General features: G+C 35.4%; 1 long non-coding RNA gene across 6 annotated transcripts; it reads left to right on the top strand.

Annotated features, from left to right (window-relative positions):
* Positions 1-4,919: 4,919 nt before the first annotated feature.
* Positions 4,920-24,265, top strand: LOC108993127. Of its 6 annotated transcripts, none has more exons than XR_004798470.1 (5): positions 4,920-6,503; positions 6,673-6,694; positions 6,865-7,057; positions 7,187-7,254; positions 23,126-24,265. It is a non-coding gene; the product is annotated as an uncharacterized LOC108993127 (long non-coding RNA). The 6 variants fall into 6 exon arrangements; XR_004798471.1 differs by having other exon boundaries at positions 4,920-6,512; XR_001996451.2 differs by having other exon boundaries at positions 4,920-6,694; positions 23,126-23,826; positions 23,965-24,265.
* The last annotated feature ends 2,018 nt before the right edge of the window (positions 24,266-26,283 follow it).

Here is a 26,283-nt window from a genome sequence, read left to right as displayed (position 1 = left end):
GCTACCGATCTTAAGTTGGGACTCGTACCGGACCCCCCCTTACACTGCAATATTGGCGTACAGCTCGACTAGAAAAGTTAGCGTTCAACCCTGTGCATGCATGTTTCAATCAAATCCTTCTGTCCTATTCTGTTTATCTTACAAATGGGAATCCGGCCCTGCGGTCTGTGGATGCCATCAGTACCGCCACCTTAGATCAGTTGTTGACGAGGACAACCAGTACTGTTAGATCAGAAAGTAAAAATACAATTCAAGACAGAAAGGGTTGGGGGGCGGGCGGGGGGGGACCGTACATTTCTCAAACCCTAGCTAACCCAGATTCCTTCCGGCCAGTTGTTCCTCAATATTCTTTCCCCACACAGCTAGCTAGAAAGTACTCTTTTTCAGCAAAGCAAAAAACGTGGTATTACTATTACTTGTAGGAAAAAAACAAAAAAAACAAATTTCTATGGTTCAAAATTCATTTGATTTCGATGTAGAAAGACAAGCTAATTAGGAGATTTAGAACAGAAATATTTTCTGTAAATATTGGGATTTGGGAGGTAAGCAGGGCGGTTGTGCATGCGTAATATCAAACAAAAAATTCAATGACTATAATTAAGGTGATAGCAAATCAATCCAACTGCTACATCAGATGATATGCACGAGAGCACGGGGTACTACGCGCAAATCCACAAATAAATGCATGCGCTTAGTGGTGGGAATTCGCACACGGAGACCGTGCAGTAGTACTAGGGAAAGCTGCATGGTTCGAGACTCGAGTTCAAGGACGTCATCGTCCTGATCATGATCTAGACTCAGCTTTCCATAGGTTTTACTTTCCATTCCTAGATTACATGCATGGTACATATATACTTTATTACTGGCATGGCGGTACTTACAGATCATGATCAATAGTTATTAGGCGAGAGGTTTAATGATCTTTACATGTATATTTCATTTTCATTGATTTTGCTTGACTTGAAGTGCATTTACCTGCTTGGCTCATCCCATGCATAAGACAATTAAGATGATATTAGTACACGAAGTGCTAGCGAGATCTGGATGCAAGCAAGGACCACTCACTCCTAAATAATTTACTGTGAAAGGCTTCGGGAGGTTCTAGAGATCTGACTAGCTAGCTGCAATCCTGATTTGCTTACGATGACAAGCAACCTCGTTATGTATTTTACCTCAGACACTGCAAGACGTACAATAAATTAAGATTGATGATATTTAGTACCTGAATTCTAGTCACCAGTAAGGCTGGCCTGTAAGACTTTCTCGCATCTCTTGAAAGACAAATGAAATTTCTTGGGAACAAGTGTTAATGTCAGAACAATTGCAGATGAATTAAGGATATCATGTGTGGAGTTGCGACAGAGACGTTATTGTACTGCACCAGACAAAATTAACAACATAATTAATGACTCTTATCATTTTAGTAATGCAACATTATAAGTTGCATCAACCTGCACTATATTTGAAGAATGATGATGATCAGTACTTGTGAAGTACTTCAGTTTTACCTAATATTAATGTACGGCTAATGAAAATATTGATGCTTATGCAATACCTTCATCACAATTTTCACCTCATCAATGTGGGACTTAACCATGCGTACGTACGTGGGTGGCTAGCTAGCTAATTATGCTTTAATTTTGATCTTAAATATTGATCACATTCAGATCAGTACGATCGTCGAGATCAGATAGGACTGTGAAAGGATGGGCTCTAGCTGTCTGAGATGCGACAGGATGGAGGTACGTATCATGTGCTACTGACTTGTGCGCGCATGAAGGCCGGGTTCCAATGAAGAAGCTAGCTAGGCTGCAGCTTGGTGTGGTTGGTTTGCAATCTTTGGAGGTTCTGTCGTATCTAGCATCAACTCATTGGCCACCAAATGTTACAAACCTGGTAAATGCCAAACTAATTAACTCCCTGTGGAAGCCCATTTTGACGAAAAGCCTAGCTACGTACGTAACTACGTACCTTGGAATCAAAGTATTCCACCCATCTATAGCAATTCAAACAATGAATTAATGCATGCATGCCACTGCATGGAGTACCATGATGCATCTATATTTGCTACCAGCTTATGCCAAAATATAGTAAATTTGATGGGCTTCTATATATAATATATAATATGATCATGATCGATGGTTTTCACAATGAGAAATGATATTTATAGTCATGTAATATGTAAGTGTTGCACATTTATTTTGAAAAAGATAAATTTTTAATAGTGGATTATACTCTTTTCAAAATAAGTGCGCGACACTTGCACAACACATGATTATATCTAGTATTATAGCACTAATAGTGGACTCAACAAAACTATATTTTGGACAAAGTTTAATTAAGTTGCATAAAAACTAACTGTAGAAGACTCAACAAAATTACAGTATTTTTAACTTTCATCATTTTCACTGGTCAAATCTGACCAGCCCAAGTTGCTGGCTAAATATTATTTTGGTATAAAAAATTCCAAGTTGCTGGCCAAATCCTGCCTTGTTGCACCGATTGTAACATGCCATAGGCACCAACTGTGGTTGGGAATGTCACTGAATCCATCTCAACCCTTGACTCAACCATTTTGATTAAACATATCAATAGTCAAACCAGGTTTGTTTTCCATGATGTACAACATGTCTAGTACTAGTCCAAGAAAGAGTTTGGGAAAGAAGAAAATCAAAATACAAAAATATATAGCCGTTGGAAAAAATAAGGCTGAAAAAAATATATTCGTTTTAGAAATATGATCGTTGGGAAAATATGACCGTTGAAAAAATATATCAGTTGAAAAAATATGACCATTGTAAAAAAAAAAAGACTTAGAAAATTTTATCCACTAAAATAATATGAATGTTAGAAAATTAATGTGTAATTTTTTAATAACGAATAATGAATCAAATTACAATTAGAATTCAAATAAATGAAAATGTGAAAATCAATATTTTAATAGAATAGTGATAAATTTGAAAAGTCTGTTATTTGATGTTGTTGAAAAGTAGCTAGTTAAATTTATAAAAGTAAATTCTCTAGCCAAATTTTGACCAAACTTTGTTGAGTCCACTACTAATGCTTTTACTCTTCCACAACACTTTTATATAAAAAAAGTCTCGTTGGGCTGCCTTATCGATTGCAAACTGGTAGCTCCCGGCCTGCCACTACAATTCCCAAAAAATTGTCTCAACTCTCTCCAAAACTTGCTCCTAATTTAAATCTTTGTTTGGATGCTTAGATTATTTCATATCATCCATAACTAATAGTGAATAGTTTCTGATCAATAGTAGCGAACTGTTTGTGAATAGTAGTGAGTAGTCCGAAGATATCCGATAACAGTTGCGTTCCCCAACAAAGCCTTTAACTGGTATTCCCATCTCCAAGAGATCTAGTAGTTCCTCCAAGCATTTTCAACTCCCAAAAACATTAACCTTGGATAAAAGTAGGACTATGCATGCCCATGGTCCTTCATGTATTTGGAAATAGATTCCAAAGGTAGTAGTACTATTACATATATGCTTAATTAATAACAGCTAGCTAGTAGAGCTTCAAGTTTGAATTAACGCTCTAACTTTATTAACCCTAGCTAGATCACCTTCACACTTGGCCAAGTAAACACCAGTACCTCACCTTTAAATATTACTTCACTGAAAAATATTAAATGTACTTAAGAAAAACTTACAAAAAACTAAATTCTCCACAAGTCAGTTAATGATATGCTAAAAATTATGAAATTTGAAATTAAAAAAAAACTAACAAAACGAGTCTTGTATGTAAAATTGTAAGTAAAAGTATAAGTATACGTAGTACTACTCTTACTTCACTATATATATATAGCCGGCCGGGGCCATTACCCATTTCACAACAAGGATCTCAATGTCTTGCCCATGAACCTCGGCCCTAGCTGTTGCATATATTGTTAAGCAATACAAATTAACATGAAAGAACAAAAGGAGTACTAGTACTAGTACTAGTACTACAACAACCAGAAACAACAATAATTTCTCCTTGAGTAATAGTTCTTCAATTTGTCCATACCCATAAATTCCAAAAAAATATATGTTGGGAGATTATAAATATATAAAATTTAAAAGTTGAAGTGCTTTTAATAAAGTGTACACACTAAATTGAGTTGTAAAATAGTTAGATTAGTTAGATAAATATCATTCTTCTAATTATATATGAGTGAAAGTTAAGTTGAAGATTGACTCTAAAAAGAGAGTTGAAAATGCAATGCATTAAGCAATGAATCTCCTAATTAGAATATTTGTGTATCAGATAGAGAAAAATTAACATAGTATCTATACAATCAGCAATCTAAACCTGATCTTGACCCATGAGACTGAACCTTTCATCATCATCATCAATGTCTAACTTAATGATAATATTGTAATTAATGATTTACCCTTTTTCTTCTGATAAATATACATGCTTGCATGATATAAATGAATTTAATTAGATAATGGTTATGTTTCAATTAATTGAAGTAAATGTAAAGTTTGAATACATGATAATTCTTTTATCATCTATGTAATTATGATACAATATGGAGACAATTTAAAATATACAATACCTTTTATCTATTTCTTAACTCGTAGAAGCTTATGTTCAAATGTAATCTGAATATATTCGAACATGATAGTTACACAATATTCGATTTTACAGAAATAACTTAGAGATATATGTTCGAATATGATCTTTATCTTTACATTCAAATAGAATATAAACCATTACATATTGTTTATCACGTTCGAACGTTAAACTTAATGATAAGTAGAATATCATTATAAAAAATATTTTTAGTGACAGTTTAATATTAAATAATTTAATAGTAAAGTGACAAAATCTAATTGGTGATGAGTGAAAGATTTTATTCTATAGGGTGTCACTGTTTTTCATGCGATGGTTTCGTCAGTCACAAAAATATAATCCGACAAAGTGCCATATATTTAGGAAAGGATAGGGTAATTAACAAAATCAAAGCGACCAATCAGGCATGCTAATACCCAATAAATAAATAAGAGAGTTCTTAAGAAAGGAGACATTTGTCGCAGTCCTAGCCAATAAATTATTAGAACAAAAGGCCGGACCCTCAACAAGTGAGGATCCGACGGTCCGAACGGCTCCAAACAGAAAAGGTCAAATCAGGTGCCGTTAAATCATTTAGTCCAAAAAGTCAATCAGTTTCTCCACCTTCATTGAACAACCAATCGCCGCTCAACTAATACAGCTTTTGTCTCTCGATCGTTCTCTCTGTGAGTGTGCCGTGCGGAACTCACTTTGTCCTTTCGTTGATTAAGCAAACACATGGTGTTGCCAAAGGCAAAATCACTTCGATGATCTCTCTCCATTGCTTTTGCTGCTCTTTTTTTTTCCCACATTTCTCTTTTTTCTGTGGCTCACAGGCGGTTAAACTCAGGTGGGGAGGAAGCCGAGGGTTTGGAAGGGTTTGTGTGTATGGAGGCCGGGAATAAAGAGATAGATAATGAGAAGAAAGATCTGGGATAGATAGGGTCCCCAGGGTTTGTTTTGGGTCGTTGGATGATTGGAAAACCCTATATCTTGATGATCAGTTGGGTATAAACTCGTAAAGGGTAAAATGGTATGTGTGTTTTTGAGTGCTGGTGAGTTAACTCTGCCAAAAAAATGGGTGTATATGAGGTTTCTTTTAGATCTGACTTACAGTGTTGAGTATTTATATACCATTTTCAGTGTGAATCTAGTTCTTTTGGTGATTCTTTTGGCTTTTTCTGTGTAAAAACAGCGAACACATCTAAAGAGGAACATGGAAGAGAGTCTAAGAAACTGACAGAAGAGAGTGAGCACACGCTTCCAGCAATCGTATGAGGGCATACCTTTGCGAGTGCGTGCTCACTTCTCTTTCTGTCAGCTTCCCATTTTAACCGTGTCTACCTCTTTCTTCTTCTCCTCCTCCGTTCTTCTCTGTCTGTCTTTCTCCGAGTATTTCTCTTTCGCCCAAAAAAGGCTTCCTTGTAGCTGACTTTTCTTATATATATATATATATATGTTCATCTGGGTGTTTCTCATTCTCTTTAAGATAAAAAGGGCAGAAATGGACAAAAGGCAAGGGAGATGGGGCACCCGGAAATGACACAGAGAGACGGCGCCCCTCGAACACATCGTGATGCTGTATATTCCTTCTTATCCTTACGCTCTCGTCCTTCTCTCCCGCTGATGTGTTGCTGTTTTTAATGCCTGAGAATGCTGTGGTTTTATAAATTTGACAAGTGGAAGAATGTCGGCATGAAGTTCTATCAGAAAGAAGTTGCAGACAGAACCGACCTATCTATTTTAGCCCATTCTTATCCACTCTCTGCTGCTACATTATCTGTCTTTTATTTTTTTTTTAATTGGTTGTACTCTTTCATTCCTATCACCCTGCATCAAATATTTTATTATTATCATTGTTATTAGCGTTGTTAATTGTGATTGAACTGGAAAGCGTGACTTTTGATGGTACTCTTTGGGAGAGAGGACGACGGATGCAGATCTTGAAGGTACGTCCGGTTAGTACTGTTCTTGTTTTAACGGAAAATCTTATAGTGGATCACCCGTATTAACGATTCACGTTATTTGCTTGGTTTCATCAAACCCTCATGTTTTCACTTTCTTTCTTCTTCTCTTCCTCCTTCTTCTTCTTCTTCTCTCACTGGTCGACCATGCAAGGCAACGGGCATGTTTGGATGAGGTACTACTCTTTTCTCTTAATCGGGCTCTGATTTTGGGTTTTTATTTTTTTATTTTTTTATTTCCTACTATCCCTAATTCTAAACCCCAAACGCATGTTTCCGGCTATAAAAACCTCTGAAATATCTTGATTATTTATCTTTTTGGTGATTTTATTTGCTACTAACGCAGGTTTCGCCCATCATTTCGCCTTGGTCTAATATAATCTCGTATAAGAGGTGTTTTTTGGAAGTGGGTCTGTGCAGACACTGCTAAATATGGAAAAAAAAAATGATCTTTCCGGAGTCTGGGCGGAGATGCACCTTTCCCCGTCTCAGGAATAAAGCCTTCGAAGAGGGGATCTGCTTTATGGCAACAATTAAGCGTAATTTCCTGTATTTTATTTTATCAGCTCAAGTTTTATTTCGAAGATATTTCTTCATCACTAAGGTACGTGGCTTCCACTGTTTATTTAAGTTATATTGACGTTTGAGGTCTTAATTATTTATTGCAGCTCTTGTTATTCTCTCTCGGTGTTGGGGGCAAACTGCAGCTTCCGTCTGTATTAGGTTAATCACTCAGGTAATTAAACGTACATCTTTGCGCTAGCTAGTCCTCCTGATTTTATGTGTTTATTTCTTAATTTATTGTTGTTATTTATGTTTTGTCATTGACTGTTTTATATTTTCCGGGATCCTAAATGGCATATCATGAGCTCTTAATTGTTTTTTCCCTCGGCGAGAATGGCTTAAGATCATAGAGTTTCTTTGTATTTTGTTTTATAGAAAGCTTATAGTAGTGAGTGATTAATCAAAAGTTCAAAGGAGGCAGACTTTGTCTACTAATTATTAACAGTTGGATGGTTTAGCCGAGGGAGGCAATAGAAATGATGATTTTTGGATGGTCTGTAAAAGAACTCATGTCAGACAGACACTATATATTCGAGTGATCATGGTTTAAATGTCTGGTTTTTACCTGAAATAAAATTTACATCCAATCGTTTCGTTTGAGTAATTTTGTTTTAACATATTCCATGGTACGATACTGATGATGTAACACTTTGAGAAACGAAATTTCATCTCAAAGCAATGATCAGTGCTTATCAAACATGGAAGTGGTTAAAGCAACACATGATGATTATGAACCTGCATGCTGTCTGGTTCTGGATGACCATGTGCTGTGTCAAGGAATTACGTGCGTTATCTATTAAAACTTAACTGGACCCTGGAATGAATTGACTCGTGCATGTATTGTCCGTCTTATAAATATCATTGGTCAGGCCCTTGCTTATTATTGTTATCTTTCAGCATCAAGCTGTAATTACGACCTGTTGCAATTTCTTCATTTCTGGCCTAGTACGTGACTAGTGGTGAGGTTGACATGCAAAGAAATGTCAATTCCTGTCCATTGACCTAGCTAGTTATCTGTCAACATCTGTCGCGTGTACAAATGTTTATGTTTTTTTTTGTCCTCCCAAAGTATTGGTCTTTAATTATAAGACCTGTACTTAATTCCTTGTTACGTTTGTTATCCAAAGACACTGCCCTCATTAATTCGTTGTACATATATGACCAGTAACACAACTATTACCTTGGTGTATTTTGGCATGCGTGGGATATCAAATTATACATGATGATTTGGTTAGACGTCCTTGGAAATCTCTGAACAATTATATATTGTACCTTTGTATTTTATTATTTTCAACTTAAAAAAACTAAGAACTACTATAAATAGTAATCTTGTATATCTCTTAATTAGGGGAAGATGTAGGATACTTTTTTGAAAGAATTTGATGAGCAGGAACTAGCTAGGAATTAGTAGTGCATTTGTGTAAATCTGTTATCATGATTTCATAGCATTTCAATAGATCTCCACGGATTCAATATTCTTAATGGATCATCATGAACTGTAAGTGGTTGGATTGAAATGTAATATTTATTTGCTTGAGTGAGACAATTCATGATATAATTTTCAGTTCCTAAGTTTTGAATCTAAATTTAATTGGTTCAACACTTTCGACTACGCGCGCACATGCATGTGATCTACTAGTAGTATGTTCACAATTTGAAAACATCATATATGGTAAGGAATGGGCCTTTTTAACTAGTGTCAAATGAGAACAAAATGAGCTAGTTATGTAGAATAGAAATTGCTTATTGAAGTACACAATGTGATAAATTATGAGAATTAAAAATATTTATGGATATTGAACTGAGAACGATAACTTTATTTTATTTTTTATAAGTAAACAAATTTTATTAATCAATGAATAGGCATAGCCAGGTACAATACAAAAGTATGCCCTAACTATGTAGGTGCAATAGAGACAATAAAATGATGTAGATCCAGACTATTAAAATCAATAGCAATGACCCAAGTACATAGTGTTCTAATAAATAAAGCTTTTAGTTCCTCCAGCATCTCTCCTTGTCTTCGAACATCCGATCAATGCGCTTCTGCCACAAACACCACATGATGCATATAGGGACCATCTTCTTGTGAAAAAACGATGACAAAAATTAAAAGTAAACGAGATAACAACAATCAAACAATCACACGACACAAGATTTTCATGGTTCGGCAACTTGTCTACGTCCACGGAGCTGCAGAGGATTTTATTTCTTGAGGGATCACAATGTACAATGTATGGGTCAATTACTGTTCTCAATTGTACTGCCACAATATTAGAAAAATACATATATATAGGATACACGACGGAAAACCCTAATTTCACAAAATAAGAGTTATTCGCACGAGCGGCGTGTTGAGTGCATGTCGAGCGAAGCTACTTACTGGCCGTTTGCTCAACCCATATGTCGTGCAGCTCACGAGCGAACTCTCTGTGTCGCATCTGCTCAAGTTCCCTGTTGTGCATATCACGCACAAACTCTCTATGTAACGTCTCCGTTCGAGCGACATGAATGCTTTGCTGGAGCGGACTGAGCCAGGCTCCACAATACTCGACAATTCTCCCATTTGGAGACTGATACAGCCACTGCATCACCATCTACCTAGAAAAAATGATATCTTTCACTTCTGCAACTCATTGCCCTGTCTTCACGCTAGAAGACCAGCCGAAGTTTGGCATAACTTCAGTTTCTCAATTGTAACACCTTTTGTCAATATATCAACAGGGTTCTTGCTTCCACAAATTTTCTCAAGTATCAACTGGCCATCATCAAGTAATGATCGAATGAAATGATACTTGATCTGAATGTGCTTAGTCCTGAAATGAAATGCTGGATTCTTGGCGAGGAATATGGCGCTCTGGCTATCACGGTAGAGAGTGCCCTTCTGATTCTTCTTACCCAACTCCTCCAAGAAGCCTTGTAACCAAATCATCTCTTTTGACACTTCTGACACAGCAACATACTCAGCTTTGTAGTAAACTATTTTTTGGAAATTAGTTTTTGGAAATTAGAACCCCAAGACACGGCAATACCACCCAGAGTGTAAATAAAGCCAGTGGTACTATTTCTACTATCAGTGTCTCCAGCCAAATTAACATCAACATAACCCTGCACCTCTAAGCTCTCTCCAGAGAAGCAAATGCACACTTCTGAGGAGCCTTTTAGGTACCTCAAAATCCACTTCACAGCTTCCCAATGTCTTTTTCTTGTGTTACTCATGTATCTACTCACAACTCTCATAGCATGGTCAATATCTGGTCTTGTGCAAACCATAACATACATAAGTGAACCAATAGCTGAGGCATAAGGAATCTTACTCATGTAGTCGTGTTCCTCTTCTGACTTTGGTGACTGATCATTGCTAAGTCTGAAGTGGTTGCCCAAGGGTGTGCCAACAGGTTTTTGCCTTGTCCATGTTGAACCTGCTAAGTACCTTTTTCACATACTCAGTCTGTGCGAGTTTCAATGTTCCCTTGACTTTGTCTCTGAAAATTCTCATGCAAATGATTTGTTCTGCAGCTCCCATATCTTTCATTGCAAAGTGTTTTGACATCTGATTCTTCAGATTATTGATCTCATCAATGCTGGATCCTGAAATGAGCATATCATCCACATACAATAATAAAACAATGTAAGATTGTCAAAATGTTTGACATAGCAACAATGGTCTGCCTGACATTTGATGTACCATGAATTGCACATGAAACTGTCAAATTTCTTGTACCATTGTCTAGGAGCTTGCTTCAGGCCATACAACACTTCTTCAGTTTACAAACTGAACTCTCTTTTTCTTGTACTACAAATCCCTTTGGTTGATGCATGTAGATACCTTCTTCGATGTCTCCATGAAGGAAAGTTTTAAGATGAGAAAATTTGACATCTTTTCCGCTCCAAACCTCCTCAGGTAGTCCACAATCTAACGAAACTGATAGCCCTTAATTTATTAGGTAGACAATAGTGTTGATTGTGTCTGCCCAGAATGTAGGTGGTAGTCTAGCATGCAGCCTCATGCTTCTAGCACGCTCATTAATGGTTATGTTCATACATTCAACACCATTTTGCTGTGGAGTCCTAGGAATGGTCTTCTCCATTCTGATACCGTGAGCTGCACAGTACTCCTTGAACCCTACATCAATATATTCACCACAATTTTCAGATCTCAAGCATTTCAATTTTAAGTCCGTCTCTATCTCAACTAAGGCTTTCCACTTTTTAAACAAATCAAAATATCATATTTATGCTTCAAAAAATATTCATACCTTTCTGATGTGATCGTCAATGAAAGTGACAGTAACGAGAACTTCCAAGAGACGAAACTGGAGAAGGTCTCCACACGTCTGTGTGCACAAGCTCTAGCTTTCCTATTTTTAGTGTTTTGCCACTCTTCAAGAAATTGACATTTTTCTACTTCCCCAGTATAAAGCTCTCATACATGCTGAAATCAACTTACTTCAGTTCTGCTAACTTGCGTTTAGACAGTAGTTCTTTCATGCCATTCTGACTCATATGGCCAAGCATACAGTGCCACAAATTTGCAGTGCTATCTGCAACGGAGTAACAATAATATTATTTAAACCAGTCGTCGTGTACAGAGTACTAGTTTTCTTATCCCGAGCTAATACAATTGCCCCTTTAGTAACCTTACAGGTGCTATCTGAGAACACTACTGAATGACCACAATCATCGAGCTGTCCTACAGAGATGAGGTTTTTCTTCAACTTAGGAATGTGTCTGACCTTTTGCAAGGTCCACTTGTTCTTGTTAGGAAGTGCAATGTCAATGTCTCTCATTCCCACAACATTCAGTGTCTCTCCATCAGCTAGGTACACATTCCCAGAGTTACCAGCAACGTAGTTCTGCATTATCTCTCAATGGGAAGATGTGTGAAAGGAAGCCCTGAATTTAGTGTTTAGTCATCAACTGGATTGTGAACTGCAAGTAGTAGTTCATCCTATACTTCTTCAATTACCACATTAGTACTATTATTCTCTGTCTTCTTCGGATGTTTACAGTTCTTCTTTATGTGACCAGCCTTGCCACAGTTCTAGCAAGTTGCATGTTGCCCAAACTTTGACTTGCTCTTGCCCCTGTTTGATTTTGATATGCCTTTGTTTGAGTTCCTGTCTTGCGATCTCTCCCGAGAATCAACATTTAAAGTTGAACTCGAACCCGAGGTCTCGTCTGAATCCTTCCCACGCACCTCCTTAGCCAAAATCAAATCACGAATATCATCATAATTCAGTTTGGTTTTCCCAGAAGAATTACTGACAACCATTCTTATGGCTTCTCAACTATTTGCCAGTGAAGCAATATCAATGCACGTCTCTCATCATCAAACTCAATTTCAATAGAAGATAATTGATTTGTGATAGTATCGAACTCATTTAAATGTTGTGCAACAGACGTACATTCTGTCATCTTCAAATTAAACAACTACTTCATTAAATGTACTTTGTTATTCGCAGACAACTTTTCATATATACCTTACAAAGCTACCATGAGATCTGCAATTGTCTTCTCCTCTATGACGTTGTGTGCAACAGATCTTGACAGGGTTAGCCGGATAACCCCTAGAACCTATCGATCTAACAGGTTTCAATCAACATCTTTCATGTTGTTTGACTTCTTCCCCAACAATGGAAGATGAAGTCTCTTCCCATATAGGTAGTCCTTTATCTGCATTCTCTAGTATCCATAATTTGTGTCATTCAACTTCTCGATCCCATATACATTCACTTCTTCTCCAGCCATCATTTTTCCAAATGTTGTGAAAAACGATGACAAAAATTGAAAGTAAATGAGAAAAGAACAATCAAACAATCACACGATACAATATTTATGTGGGTCGGCAACTTGCCTACATCCACGAAGCTATAGGGGATTTTATTTCTTGAGGAATCACAATGTACAATGTATGAGGCGATTACTGTGCTCAATTGTACAAACCCAGTATCAGAAAAATACATATATATATAGGGTACACGGCGGAAAATCCTAATTTTACAAAATATGCGTTATTCGTTTAAGGGGCTTGTCGAGTGAATCTGTTTACTGGCCGTTTGCTTGAGCCACCTGTCGAGCGGCTCACTAGTGAACTCTTTGTCTGAACTCCGCTTGAGCGACCTATTGAGCGAATGTTGAGCGAACTCTCTGTGTGACATCCGCTGGAGCTCCCTATCGAGCGTATCACGCCCGAACTCTCTGTGAGGATCTTTCCCAAGGAAGTTGTCCACACAAAGAATGTTACTTTAGGAGGTGTTTTATGTTTCCAAAGCCTTCTCCATGGAAACTAAATATTGGGCTCGTGTGAGAGACTTGTAAAAAGAGCGAAACGGGATTGAACCTTTACATGTTGGTATCCATCATAACATATCTTCTTGCTGGTTACTCTGTTTTATGGAGTAAAAAAAGCCGAAAAAATATTCGAAGCCGCTCATTTTCCAATCTTGTGCTGCCTGACTAAAATTGATATTCTATTGGATTTGCTCCCCCGATATCACCATGACTTTAGCCACTGAAACATCTTTGGCAATTGCAACCCGGAAAACTGAAGGAAATAAATCCTTTAGAGTACTGTTACCCCACCAGATATCACTCTAGAATTTAATCCTGAAATCCTCATCCAAAAGAAATATTGTGGCGAGTAAAGCCCCCCCCCCCCAATCATCTTCTTATGTGTTTCCACAACCCCACTCCATAAGCCCTTCATTTTCATAGTACTCCATCCCACCCATAAGCCTCCATATTTGCTCTCAATCATCGACTTCTATAAGACTTCTGATTCCTTATTGTATCTCCACAACCATTTTCCAAGCTTCTCCCGATTAAAAATTCTCGTATTTCTAATATCCAAACCACCATTGGAGATAGGGCAACATACTTTCTCCCATTTGACTAGGTGGAATTTGAACTCCTCACCCACTCCACTTCACAAGAAATCACGATGAAGTTTCTCAATTAGAAACGTCACACATGCTCGGATAGAGAATAGAGACAAAAAGTAAGTTGGTAGATTAGATAATGTACTCTTGATCAAGGAAATCCATACACCTTTTGACAGGTACATTCTCTTCCATCCTACCAGTCTCTGCTCTACTTTCTCAATCACTATGTCCCATAATGAAGACGTTCTCGAGGCAACCCCCAACAAGAGTCCAAGGTAAGTCATAGGAAGAGAGCCAATCTTATACCTTAGAGTGCTAGCAAACTGTCTTATACGATGAACACCACCAATTGGCACCATTTCTGATTTGTTGAAGTTCACTTTGAACTCGGACGTTGCTTCAAAACAAAGGAGAAGAGCCTTCAGTGCTCGAACCTGGTTATGATCTGCCTCACAAAAGATAAGTGTATCATATACAAATAACAAATGAGAAATATTAATAATTCACCTATCCGGGGTTCCAATCGAGAAGTCAGTCACAAAACCATTGTTAACCAATGTCGAGGTCATTCTGCTTAGCGCCTCCATCACAATAACAAAAAGTAATGGAGACAAAGGGTCTCATTGTCTTAATCCTCATGTGCTATTAAAAAAGTCAGCTAGGATTTCGTTTATCAAAAATGAAATTTCACCGTTGATATGCAGTAGCGGATCCACGACTACCACCTCTCTCCAAAACCACACCTCTCAAGAAGGTAAAGAAGAAAATCTCACTTAACCTAATCGTACGCCTTCTCCATGTCTAGCTTGTAGATGATCCCTTCTGTGCCAGCTTTCAGTCTACTGTCAAGACATTCATTAGTGATAAGAGCCGCGTCTAAAATCTGTCTACCTTTTACAAAATCATTTTGGGGTTTTGTAATTATCTTCCCCAATATCTCACCTAGACGATTCACAAATACCTTGGAAATTATCTTATATACCCCATTTACTAAACTAATGGGCCGAAACTCCTTAATCTCTGTAGCCCCAACCTTCTTCGGTATCAATGCAAGAAAAGTGGATTTAAGGCTTTTTTCAAAATTTTCAGCCAAGAAAAGCTCTTGAAACACCCTCATGAAATCATCCTTTAACAAGTCCCAGCTAGGGGTGTAAAAATAAAATCGGTAAACTGGTAAAACGGACCAGATAGGGACCGGACCGAACCGATAGGTTAGGTCCGGTACTTGTTTTATTTTTCTTAAAATCAATCAAAATCATATCGGTTCTGAGTTTTCTTTTTCTAAAACCGGACTGGTTCCTATATATTATAATTTTTTATATTGTATATAATTTTTTATATAATATATAATTATATATAAAATAGTTTTGTATTATACGATAAATTATTAATTAATATAATATTAAATTTTAAAATCTTATATCACTATAGTCTATTATATTAATAGTTATAATATACTATAATATATCAATATATAATATATTATAATATATATTATAATATACTATAATATATTATCACTATAGTATTATACACTATTATATATATATATTATATAATATATAATATAGTATATTAAAATCAAAAAACTAGACCAGAACCAGTAAAACCGGAAGTACTAGTTTAGGGGATAACCGGTGCATACCAGTTCTGTCCCAAATTTTGTCCAAAACGGGACCGGTTACACCCCAAGTCCCAGCATGTTTGAAAGAAGCCCATAAAAAAACCATCAAGACCCTGTGCCTTGTTTTTAACCATTTTCCTTAATACTTCGTAAACCTTCGTATCCTTAAAAGGCCTCTCCAACCGAAAAAAATCATGTGGCCTAATGGAGTCAAAACCAAGCCCATCAAGCGTAGGCCGCCATCCCAACTACTCAATAAGTAACTGCTCAAATAAATCAACTACATGATTGTGAATCACCTGCTCTTCCCTACAATCAACACCATCAATTTTCAGCATCTCAATGTTGTTAGTTCTCCTATGAGAGTTAGCTATTCTATGGAAGAATTTCGTGCTTCGATCTTCTTCCTTTAGCCGCAATGCTTTGGATTTTTTACGCCAAAAAATCTCTTCTAATAAAATAATCCCCTCAAGATCCTTGATCAACACTGTCTTCCTAGCTAATTCTTCCTATGTAAACTTCTTGTATCCTCTCTAACTCTTGGATCTCCATCACCTTACTTTTCTTGTGTTCCCCTATATCACCAAACGACTGCATGTTCCAAAGTTTTAAAGCTTTCGGTTTAGCCGTAAAGGTGAAGCTAGGCTTACCCTGTATCTGATATGAGGACTACCTGTGGGCAGTTGTCGGCTGTAGTGTTCAAGTCTTGTATAGTACTTGAGTTTAGTACTTTACTATTTATATGTAAGCTATTAGATGTAAAATGGAATTGAGCAATTCGCAGCTTACATTGGCCTTGGGGCTATGTTGGGTACAAGTAATTGTTAATGTCTATGATTCGATATTGTTGTATAGATAAGGCTTATATAATAAACTATGCACCCTCATATAAGGTATATATTGCACCATGAATTTGTTGTTAATAATGTTATACATATTGCCTACCTTTGTATATTTAATTTTTTGATAAGTATATTTACTCTACAATTAGGCCACTTATTTGGTGGATTCGAAACAAGGATTAGGCCAGCCATTTGAGAACAATTATAATCTTGAAGATAAACACACGTTTGCATCCCAAGCCAAGCCTAATCAATAATTGGGTTAGGTAATCTAATTCTGAGATGTAGTCAAGGGGGGCCAAGGGTTGAGTAGGATTAGTCTCAGATTGATTCTCAAAAAAGCCGATTTGCGTTGGTCTAGATGAGGTGAATTAAAACAAATGGGGTAAGCTGAATGAACATATTACATATGTAGGCATTGCACATAGGGCATGCAATCACTACATGTGGGTTGGAGTGTCATAAAAGGGTCTAGTGATGGTGCTACATGCCAAGGCTATGACTGTAGCCTTAGAAGGGTTAGAGGAAGAGAAATACTCTAGCCACATAGTGATTAAACAAAAGTAATCCTACAAACTGATGTGTTTTGATGTGATTTGTCGGATTGTAAAATTACTTTTATTGTATAGATTTGATGGATCACATGAAACCACGTCAGTTTGTAGGATTACTTTTGTGGCTGTAGCACTCCTCTTGGAGGAAACCATTGTATTTGTTGACTAAGGTTGCTGCCACCATGAATGCAGTACATGTGAAGGGACGAATGGGCAGGAATTTGAGTTCGAGTAGCTTGTGAGGTTTAAAGTCGATGCTTGAAACCTAACATAGGGCATGAACTATCTGCTCAATGTAATGCTATATATTTTGCTTTGACAACCCCACTGCCTTGGGACTTCTTATGAATTGTTGATGCTGACACCAGAAAGGAAAGATCAGCAACTCTTAGGTTAGGTTTGGATAGTCAGTTGAGATGAAAGTTAAATAAAATATTGTTAGAGTATTATTTTTTAATATTATTATTATTTTGAGATTTGAAAAAATTAAATTTTTTATTGTATTTTATATGGGATTTTGTGAAAGTTGCAATGATGAGATTAGATGAGATGAGATGAGTTGAGAGTGTTTCTCATTCCAAACTGAGCTTAGTCTCGAGTAATCATTGTAGTGAAACATCAAGTTAGTGTAGTATGTTCATCTGAAGTTATTTTACTCCATGCATGCAGAGCCAAACTAAGAATTTTTTCCTAGAGTTGAAAGCTGGTCCTGGTTGTCATAATTTAGGGATAAAAACATTTTTAAGTCGTTTGAAATGTTTAGGAATGAAAGTCATTATAATTGACATTTATGACATGGTATGAATGTACATTTGAGTTGACCGGATTGTTAGTTTGTCCTACAGATCCTAAACCAAAACTCAAAACTAACGAGGTTTATTAATATAGTGTAGATAAGATTATTGAATCATTTGTTTGCATAAAATTTCAACTCGAGCTGCCTATTATTTTGGATTGATCGAGTTCACGCACTAGTAGTATTGTCAATGAGGTCTTTTCTTAGAAATATATCCAAAATGAAAATCAGTCGTGTGATTTGGGGGCAAGTCATTTTGAATAATTATATTTTAATTGCTAGAGAGAGAGAGAGAGAGAGAGAGTATGCATTCTCGTTTGGGGCCTTTTTGTGGTTGGGAGAATTTGTTCCTAGAATCTCAACTTTATCATACTGTTTTTTTTTATAATTAATAAGAGAATTATATTCCAAGTAAATAGGCATAGCCCAAGAATTTTATTATGCTGTCTAAAGTTAGATCAGTTAGAACGTCTAATGGACAGATTTTTTTTTGGTATGATAAGCTCAAATATTCTAATGGCCAAAGAGTAATGGGATCATGTTTAGATGTAAGATTTTTGTGATAATTTTGGAAACTCAAGTAAATTAAGGGGAAGTTTTAAAGAAGCGTTTGTGAAAGTGTTGGGACTCGTTAAAAATATGTTCGGATTCTTAAAGTTCTTAAGAGCCGTTTTTTATTAGGGTTAAAATAAGTGATGGGGCACATTGAAAATGTATGTGAGGAAAACTTTTATTAGATGTTTCTTTAAGTTTGTTAAAGTTGTTTTGCTTTTATTTATTACGAAACTCAAAGTAAGATGTTTTGATAAATGAGATTATTTGGGTGCAAAGTTGGTTTGAGAGTAAGAAAAATTTTGAGAACTTTTAATTCCTAAAGAGTTTTTGTGAGGCTATAGAACGTTGTTCTCTTTGTTTTGATAGCCGCTTTGAAGTTAGGAGTTGGCAGAGTTGCTCATTTTACAAGAAGTTGTGGTTTTTAATTTTCTTTCGAGAAATATTTTAGGCACAAAAGAATTTCACAAAAGTAAACTCATAAACTGAAGTTATGTCAAATTATAAAATTATTTTTATTGTAAAGTAGATTTAATGTATGGCATGAAATTATTTCAATTTGTGAGTTTATTTTTATGTAATCTTTTTGTGGTTGTAGAACTACTAATTTTCTTTCATTTTGATATTCTTGGTTGAGTTGTTGATGCCTAACAACGAGGATATGGGTTTTTTGAACTTGAAAATAAATTGATCATATCATTTTTGTGATACTCCATATAATATGGATAAGGGTTGGTAGTGTATGAGATCCCACATTGTTTGGAAAGGAAAAGTTCTTGCTCTTTATAAGATTTTAATGGGGCTCCAATTATATCATTGACTAGTCCTTTTAGAATATAGGTCATGTGGTTTGGACCTTCTATTGGGGCATTACAATTTTTATCCAAACATCTTTTCAATTCTACCACACACAAGAGTCACAAACCCAATAAGAAACATCTCTCAAAAAATTTGTATTCAATCATCTTTTTGTTTTATCTTCCAACTTTTTCTTTCATAAAAATAATACAAAACACTGATGTTTTTCCAATAATTTAAAAAAGGAGAGAAATTTCATAAACCAAACATGACCAGCTTACTAATTAGCATCTACCACACACCTTGATTATAAATGCTTACAACTATGCAGATTTTTTTTTTATAAGTAACAACTACGTAGAATAAAATGAGTAAACAACCCATATAACAACTTCTCCTTACTAACATATTCTTTTAACTATAACAACAACTACTGTCAATATTCAAAACACTTAGGCTACGTTTAGATGTTGAGCTGAATTCAGCTGAGTTGAGTTCTTTATGAATAGTAGTGAGTGGAGTAGTGGAGGGAGTTATGTGAGACCCATCTAAATTGAGTTTAAAGTGTGTTTGGATGTTAAGATGAGTTTAGTACTTTTTTATGGGAAATTGAAAAAGGTTGTGGGTCCCACGTTTAAAGATATTTTAAGTTGAAAAATGTTGTAGGTCCCACTTGTAAAAAGGTTTTGAGTTGAGATGAGTTTAGTAATTTGAGAGTTGGGTGTTTAGATGTTAAATTCAGCTTAAAATTAGATTAAACTCTAGCTGAGTTTGGGAATCTGGCTGCGTTTGGGTGATGAGGTGATCTCAGATGATTTGTGAATAGTAGTAAAAAAGTAATGATAAAATATTGAATAGGAGTGATATTACCCAAACACAACTTTAATTAACAAGGCCAGTATACCTAGCTTGGACCTTTGATCCCAAATACTAGTGTAGTGCCCCAACATATTGATTGTTTGGTAATCTATTACTTTGAGATTATTTCAGTTGACGTAGTACTGGTCATGAATTGAAAAGCAGATCTCTTAAGCAAAGTTTGTTAGCTTTATTTGGAAATGTTGTTAATCAATTGTTTGAAATTGGTGCATACCTTTCAAGCATTGCAGGTCTCCAGACTTCACCATAGATTTTTTTTTTTTTTTTTTATATGAAGAGTTTCTTTGGTTAGAAAGATGATATGCTATTTATGTGCATGCATGATTTCAATGTATGTTGAACTCTTTCAACTATCTTTTCAATTGAAAAGTTGATTATTAAGCCCTAAGAGTTGGTTCAATTGGTAAAGGCCTTAGTCTTGGGGGTTGTGAAATGTTGTGAATGTCAATGCTCAAATTGAAACTGTCCTTGTTCGGACGAAGTTTGTGAATTGAAAAACAAAATAGCGTGTTCTACTTCTTGGGCAATATTTGGTTGAGATTTATGTTGGAACGGAATATAATCTATTTGAACGGATGTATACATTCAAATGGGTTTAGTATAGTTCAAACGCGATTGTAGTTGTTCAAACACATTTATTACTATTCAAACATATATATTACCGTTCAAATGTGCTGGTACCATTTGAACAGAATTGAAGCAGCCTGAACGAATATAACAAACCATTTGATTGGCCATACTTTTTAGGGACAACTGATTTCGTCTCTAAATATTATAGTTCGAACGAAAAATTATTGTTCGAACAGTTTTTATAACTTGGTTCATTTTTTAAACAAAATTTGTATTTCGTTCCTAAAAGTGACTTTTAGGGATAAAAACATTTTGTCCCAAAAAGCTTTCGTCCCTAAAGGCCAAATTTGTTGCAGTGAAGATCTAAAGAAAACAGTTGGCTTTGGAACTTTTTACCAGAGTTTAAGAAACTTTAATTGGAGTATTTCCCTTATTTCATTGAGATTAAGGTCCTGTTGAGTGCTTAAGTTCAGTATCAAACTTGGAAAACTCTATGGCGGCCTGATTTCAGGCCTTAAAAGTTTGATGATTGTCAAGTTTGCTCTCTTAAGAAGTAGGTTTTGAGAGGTTTTCAAATCAACTGTTGGAATTCTTGATATAACAGTTAATTTATAGGTGCTATCTTGTGATGAAACTATTGTAGTGGTACAATAAGATCATCTGCAAAAGTTGAATTAGTGGTTTTTAATTATATGTACAAATATATATGTATAATGAACGTGGGATCTCAGTATGAAGCATAGAGTCTATATCTGGGCTTTAATTTGTTTTCCGGTGGGTTTCCTTTGGTGTGTTGTTCCCGAGCAAGATATTGTTTGCTGCTATGTGTTAAATCACAATTGCAAAGTGACCAGTTGCTACAGATGGCCTTAATCTTCTCCCAAGCCACTTCTCTTTTCTTCTGAGCTTTCTCCTACACTCCTTTATGCAGTACTTGTCCTTCCAAAATATCTCACGCTCTAGGTACCTCTAGTAAGAGTACATTTATTTTTTGTTTGAGTACTTAAAGAAGATTGCTGCATCGATCTTTGGGCTCAAATCAATGCATATATACTAGCTAGCTACTAGCTCTATCACTATTTGTCTATGAGACTTCAACTAAAATGTCTTTCTTATTCACTTTGAATAGAGGTGTTGATCGACTTGAGCAAATCAACCCTCCCACCCTATGAAAAATATGAAGAGCTGGTAAGATAAAATAGACATATATATCCCACTTGCCCCGTCCCCCACTCCCCAAAATTACTGAAAAGTTTCTTGTTCCCATTAGCTTTGAAGAGGTTGATAATGGAAGTGCAAAGGAGAGAATTTCGAAGTGGTTAATAATGAGAGTGCAAATGAGAGAAGCATTGACTTCTTGTGTGGGTTAACTCATGAAATTGTTACTTGCATTTAGCTTGCCGAGTTGATGTTTCTAAGCTGAATTGGTCACCATATATAACTCTTTAGTCTGTTCTTATGTTGCTGGGTGGTCATGCTATACTCATCTGTGGATTAGGAGCAATCCTTTATCTAGATGATCATGGGTTTCTGTCTTTACAGAGTCCTAAGTAAAACAAAAGAAAAACCTTTGTTTGCTGTTCTTGCTCAAAAGCTTTTGAGACAAAGGGAACATTAAATGACATGTTTGGGTTGTATCTTGTTGTTTTGTTCTCTTGATTGAGTAATCGATTTAATTAACAATGATATCTATATATATAGCTGGAAATAAGTTGTTTATTTGGGCATATTCTAATGTTCAATTACCCTTTTGGTTCATGGTGAGTAAAGTGTGAGATAAACATTTCCTAGTATGTGAAAAAATGTAAAAGCTTGATAGCATTTGTTAGAAAAAACTTTGAACTTTGGTGCCCAAAACTAGGGTAATTTACATTTTACCTTAAGCTTTTTAAGCCCAAAAGTTACCTCAAAAATTTTGTTGAAGACCAAAAAATGTTCTTTTATAAAATTCAATGTAATTCTCGGTTATCCTCCCTTGAGTTCCTTCAACCTCTCTCTCTTTTGGTATTTGCAATTTCTCCCTTCTCCAAGCTTACAACTTCAAAGTACTGAAACATCAAGTTCTTGGAGGAAATGAAATCCTTTCCCTACAATTGATTCGATAATTAATTAAATTACTTCATAATTTTTCTTTATAATCCATGAATATACACCGAAGATCAAGGGGGTGGGACTCAATCAAAAGTACCAATAGTGTCATTCATCAAATAATATGACACGTACGCAATGGAACAAATGTTGGATTTCAGGTCCATGTAACATGATGAGACCAAGAAAGGGACAACCGGAGGAGAGACATGTTTATATCGGTGAAGGGGTTGATGCTTGCCAAATCTTGGTTTCCTTGCCTTGATTTCCTATCTGAGAGAGCAAATTTTTTTCTATCTTTCATTGTACTGCAGCTATGATATGTTCCATTTGTTACCATGCCTGCCTTTTTAATGGTCGCTACTAAAGATTAGTTTCAATGGTTGCTATGTATATCTTTAGTTCATGATGAAATTGTTAGTGATCTCCTCTATAGTTAACTACTTTTACATGCAGAATAGGAATGGAAGAGGACATGATGTGAAGCATGATATTAAATTCAGGAGAGAGTGAATGAGTCTGCAGAAGATCAGTCTGGTTCAAGCAGCGCCACTTATACTCTTCCAGCAAGAAAAGCATGCAAGAAGTGGTAGCGATGTCTTCACAAAATTCAAAAGGTGTTGTACTACAGCAGAATGGCCACTGTTGCGCACAAATATACAATTGCCAATCACCATTGGATTTGGTTTGGGACTTTCCGTTCAGAAAAAGGAAGCAGCTAGCCATATATGGCTAATTATGATAGTGCAGATATGAAGCTTCGGTTGTGCAGATATCTCTGTTGAAGAGCCAAACTTTCAAAAAAAATATATACAGTGCTGAAGCTGTCCCAGACTCCCATGCACCTTGCTGAGACAGACCATGGTTTGAACACGGCTAGGGCGCAAAGCAGCGAGCTAGGGACTTTTGTACATAAAAACAACTTTTTCACAAGTAGGAGCTGAATAGACTTGTCATCCCCAGGAAATATGCCATCAAATACATACTTCCTGCCTACTTCTGAAACTGCTGCACATAATGCACAAGGGGCCAGGCACCATGGAAGCAGCTCGTGTGCTGCTAACTTTATCATGTGACAGGTCGATGAGGATATGCAAATTTCTCCACTGCTATTGGAAGAGCAGCCAGAGTTTTGTCTTTACAAGGGGTTGGAACAGGTTTGTGAACGAAAATCCTTTGAAGCCTAAGGCTGGCTAAGGATAAGTCTTAGTACTTTCTCTTCGTGTGAGTGCAAATTTAAGGAATGGCGAAAGTTGCTTACTCCTTGTTAATCTACATGATTGATTTTGTAACAGAGGCAAAAACACTGACAGCTATATAGAATTGGTTGAGCAGGCTGATCAGCATTATTGTCGGAATGCAATTGGAACCAAAACTTGAAGTAAACTTGAAGAGGAAAAGGAGCTGAAGCCACACAAGCTATAACACAATATCCATGATACAAGTGAATGCAAAATGATTCAATTTACATCATTGTATTTGCAATCTAATAGTACTACTTGTGAAGTTGGTAGGTTAAACTTTTTAAGAGTCATGATCAAAGACTGAACGAGTACTACAGATTTTCAGGAATCAATGTGATGCCTAGTACTGATCAACGGTTGCTCTTTGTGCTGAGGTACCATTTCCAAAGTAGTAGTACTTTTTGTATTAAGAGAGATCTAGGGGTTTATTTTTATAAGAAAAATATTATTTGTACTTTAAAAAAAATTTACTTCTCTACGTATCAGTTATTGATATACAGAAAATTATGAAATTTGAAATTCAAAAGTTTAATTTAAAAACAAAACTGACAAAATAAGTTTTGTAAGTAAAAATTATAAGTATATGTAACATTATTTTTATAAACCATCTCATTTCATCTAAGTTTTACAGACTTTTAAATAAAATACAATAAATAATTAAATTTTTTTAAATTTAAAAATAAAAATTATATTCTAACTATATTTTACTTAATTTTTCTCTCATTTTATCTCGTCTCGGTTGTTGCAGTACTATAAATGATCGGTTGTACAGTGCTTACTGCCCACATGACTTGGATCTACTTCTTTCATGAATAACTGAAATGGTAAAGAAAAAGCTAGCTAGCCAACAAAGCAACAAATCATGGGAAAATTAATGGGAATAGCTTTTGATTTTCAAATCTATATGATTATATATTTGATAAATGTTTTGATTCAAATTTAGTAAATTAAGTTCCGGAAATTGATCTAATAATTATTTTTAAATTATGTAATTTTTATCATCTAGTGTTGTGACTGTGGGCTAGGGGACAAAATCTGAACCATTTAATTTGAAAATTAAGGGACTAAAAAAAAACAAAAGAGTTTCCCCAAAAAGAGAGTTTCCAAATTAGCCTTGAAAATGTAAATTTATATAAGGCCTTGAACAGTTGCAATCACATATGAATGAATCATGTTCAAAGTACCTACCTGGACTGTCTGTGGACCCTAGAGAAAGTATGTTGAAACATGTTATGGGCCCAGAATCATGTGTCTCAACCACTGCTACATATATATCCATAATACCTATGATCTCCAAGTTCAAATTTGTAAGATGCCAAAACCATCAAATTGCAACAAAACCTAACATTCTTCATCAACACTAATCAACATATTGGTTCTCACTGATGCATGCATCAACCTTGACTTGTAACAATATCCTTGGATCAATGATTATAAGAAAAATGACTATATATATATATATTAAGGTAGGTAGGTTTCATTAATCCCTTTATCATATGTCATGATGTTTTGCTTTATATATATATATATATATATATATAAGAAATTGTGAATCACTAAATTATTGGATTTTCGATCAAATTAATGTGGTTCATACACTTAATTTAATTATTAAGGTTTCTCTTATATATCGTCATGTTCTGAATGTAATGACTTCTTCAATCTGATGCATGAAATTATATATAATGCTTATTATAAATTGTAAAGTCCTTTTGTTTTGGGGTACCCCAATAAATAATAGCGTAAAATTATTTTTTTTTATTTTAATTAATCTCATCTCATTTATCAAAATAAAAGAAAGCTTATATTACCTTGGACCCTAATTTAGTTTAAACGTCACAAATTAGAAATATGAGGTGACAATTTAACAACCAAGTACGTTGTTTTCTTTAGAATAATCAGCTCGCTCTACCGACCTACCTCGTCTTCCCATTTAAGCTTTGTATATTATATTATATTTTTTTATAAGGTGGTCAGAATATAATAATAGAATTAATCACGTAGAATATAATTAATTATCTTGACATGATGTATGGGGATAAACGTCGCAAATAAGAGAGGACACATTATACATAATTCAATTATTATTTTTTTAATCAACCTACTAATGATTGCATATTGAAAACAAGAAATCCAAATTAATGGAGTACCTAAAAACATGCCACATGAAACTTTCTTATAGCATTCTCATTGATTTTGATAAATGCATCTTCAAAATTTAATCAATATCACATTTTTTTACATTTATTTATTCCATTTAAATTCAATTCCCACATTGGATTAACCATTCACATTCTATATAATACTAAAATATTATTATTTTAATAATTAATTAAATTTATTTTTATCACATTTTATAATTCTACCAAT

Source organism: Juglans regia, chromosome 15 (genome assembly GCF_001411555.2).
Source record: "Juglans regia cultivar Chandler chromosome 15, Walnut 2.0, whole genome shotgun sequence".
NCBI lineage: Eukaryota > Viridiplantae > Streptophyta > Magnoliopsida > Fagales > Juglandaceae > Juglans > Juglans regia.
This window is presented reverse-complemented; position numbering and strand designations above follow the sequence as displayed.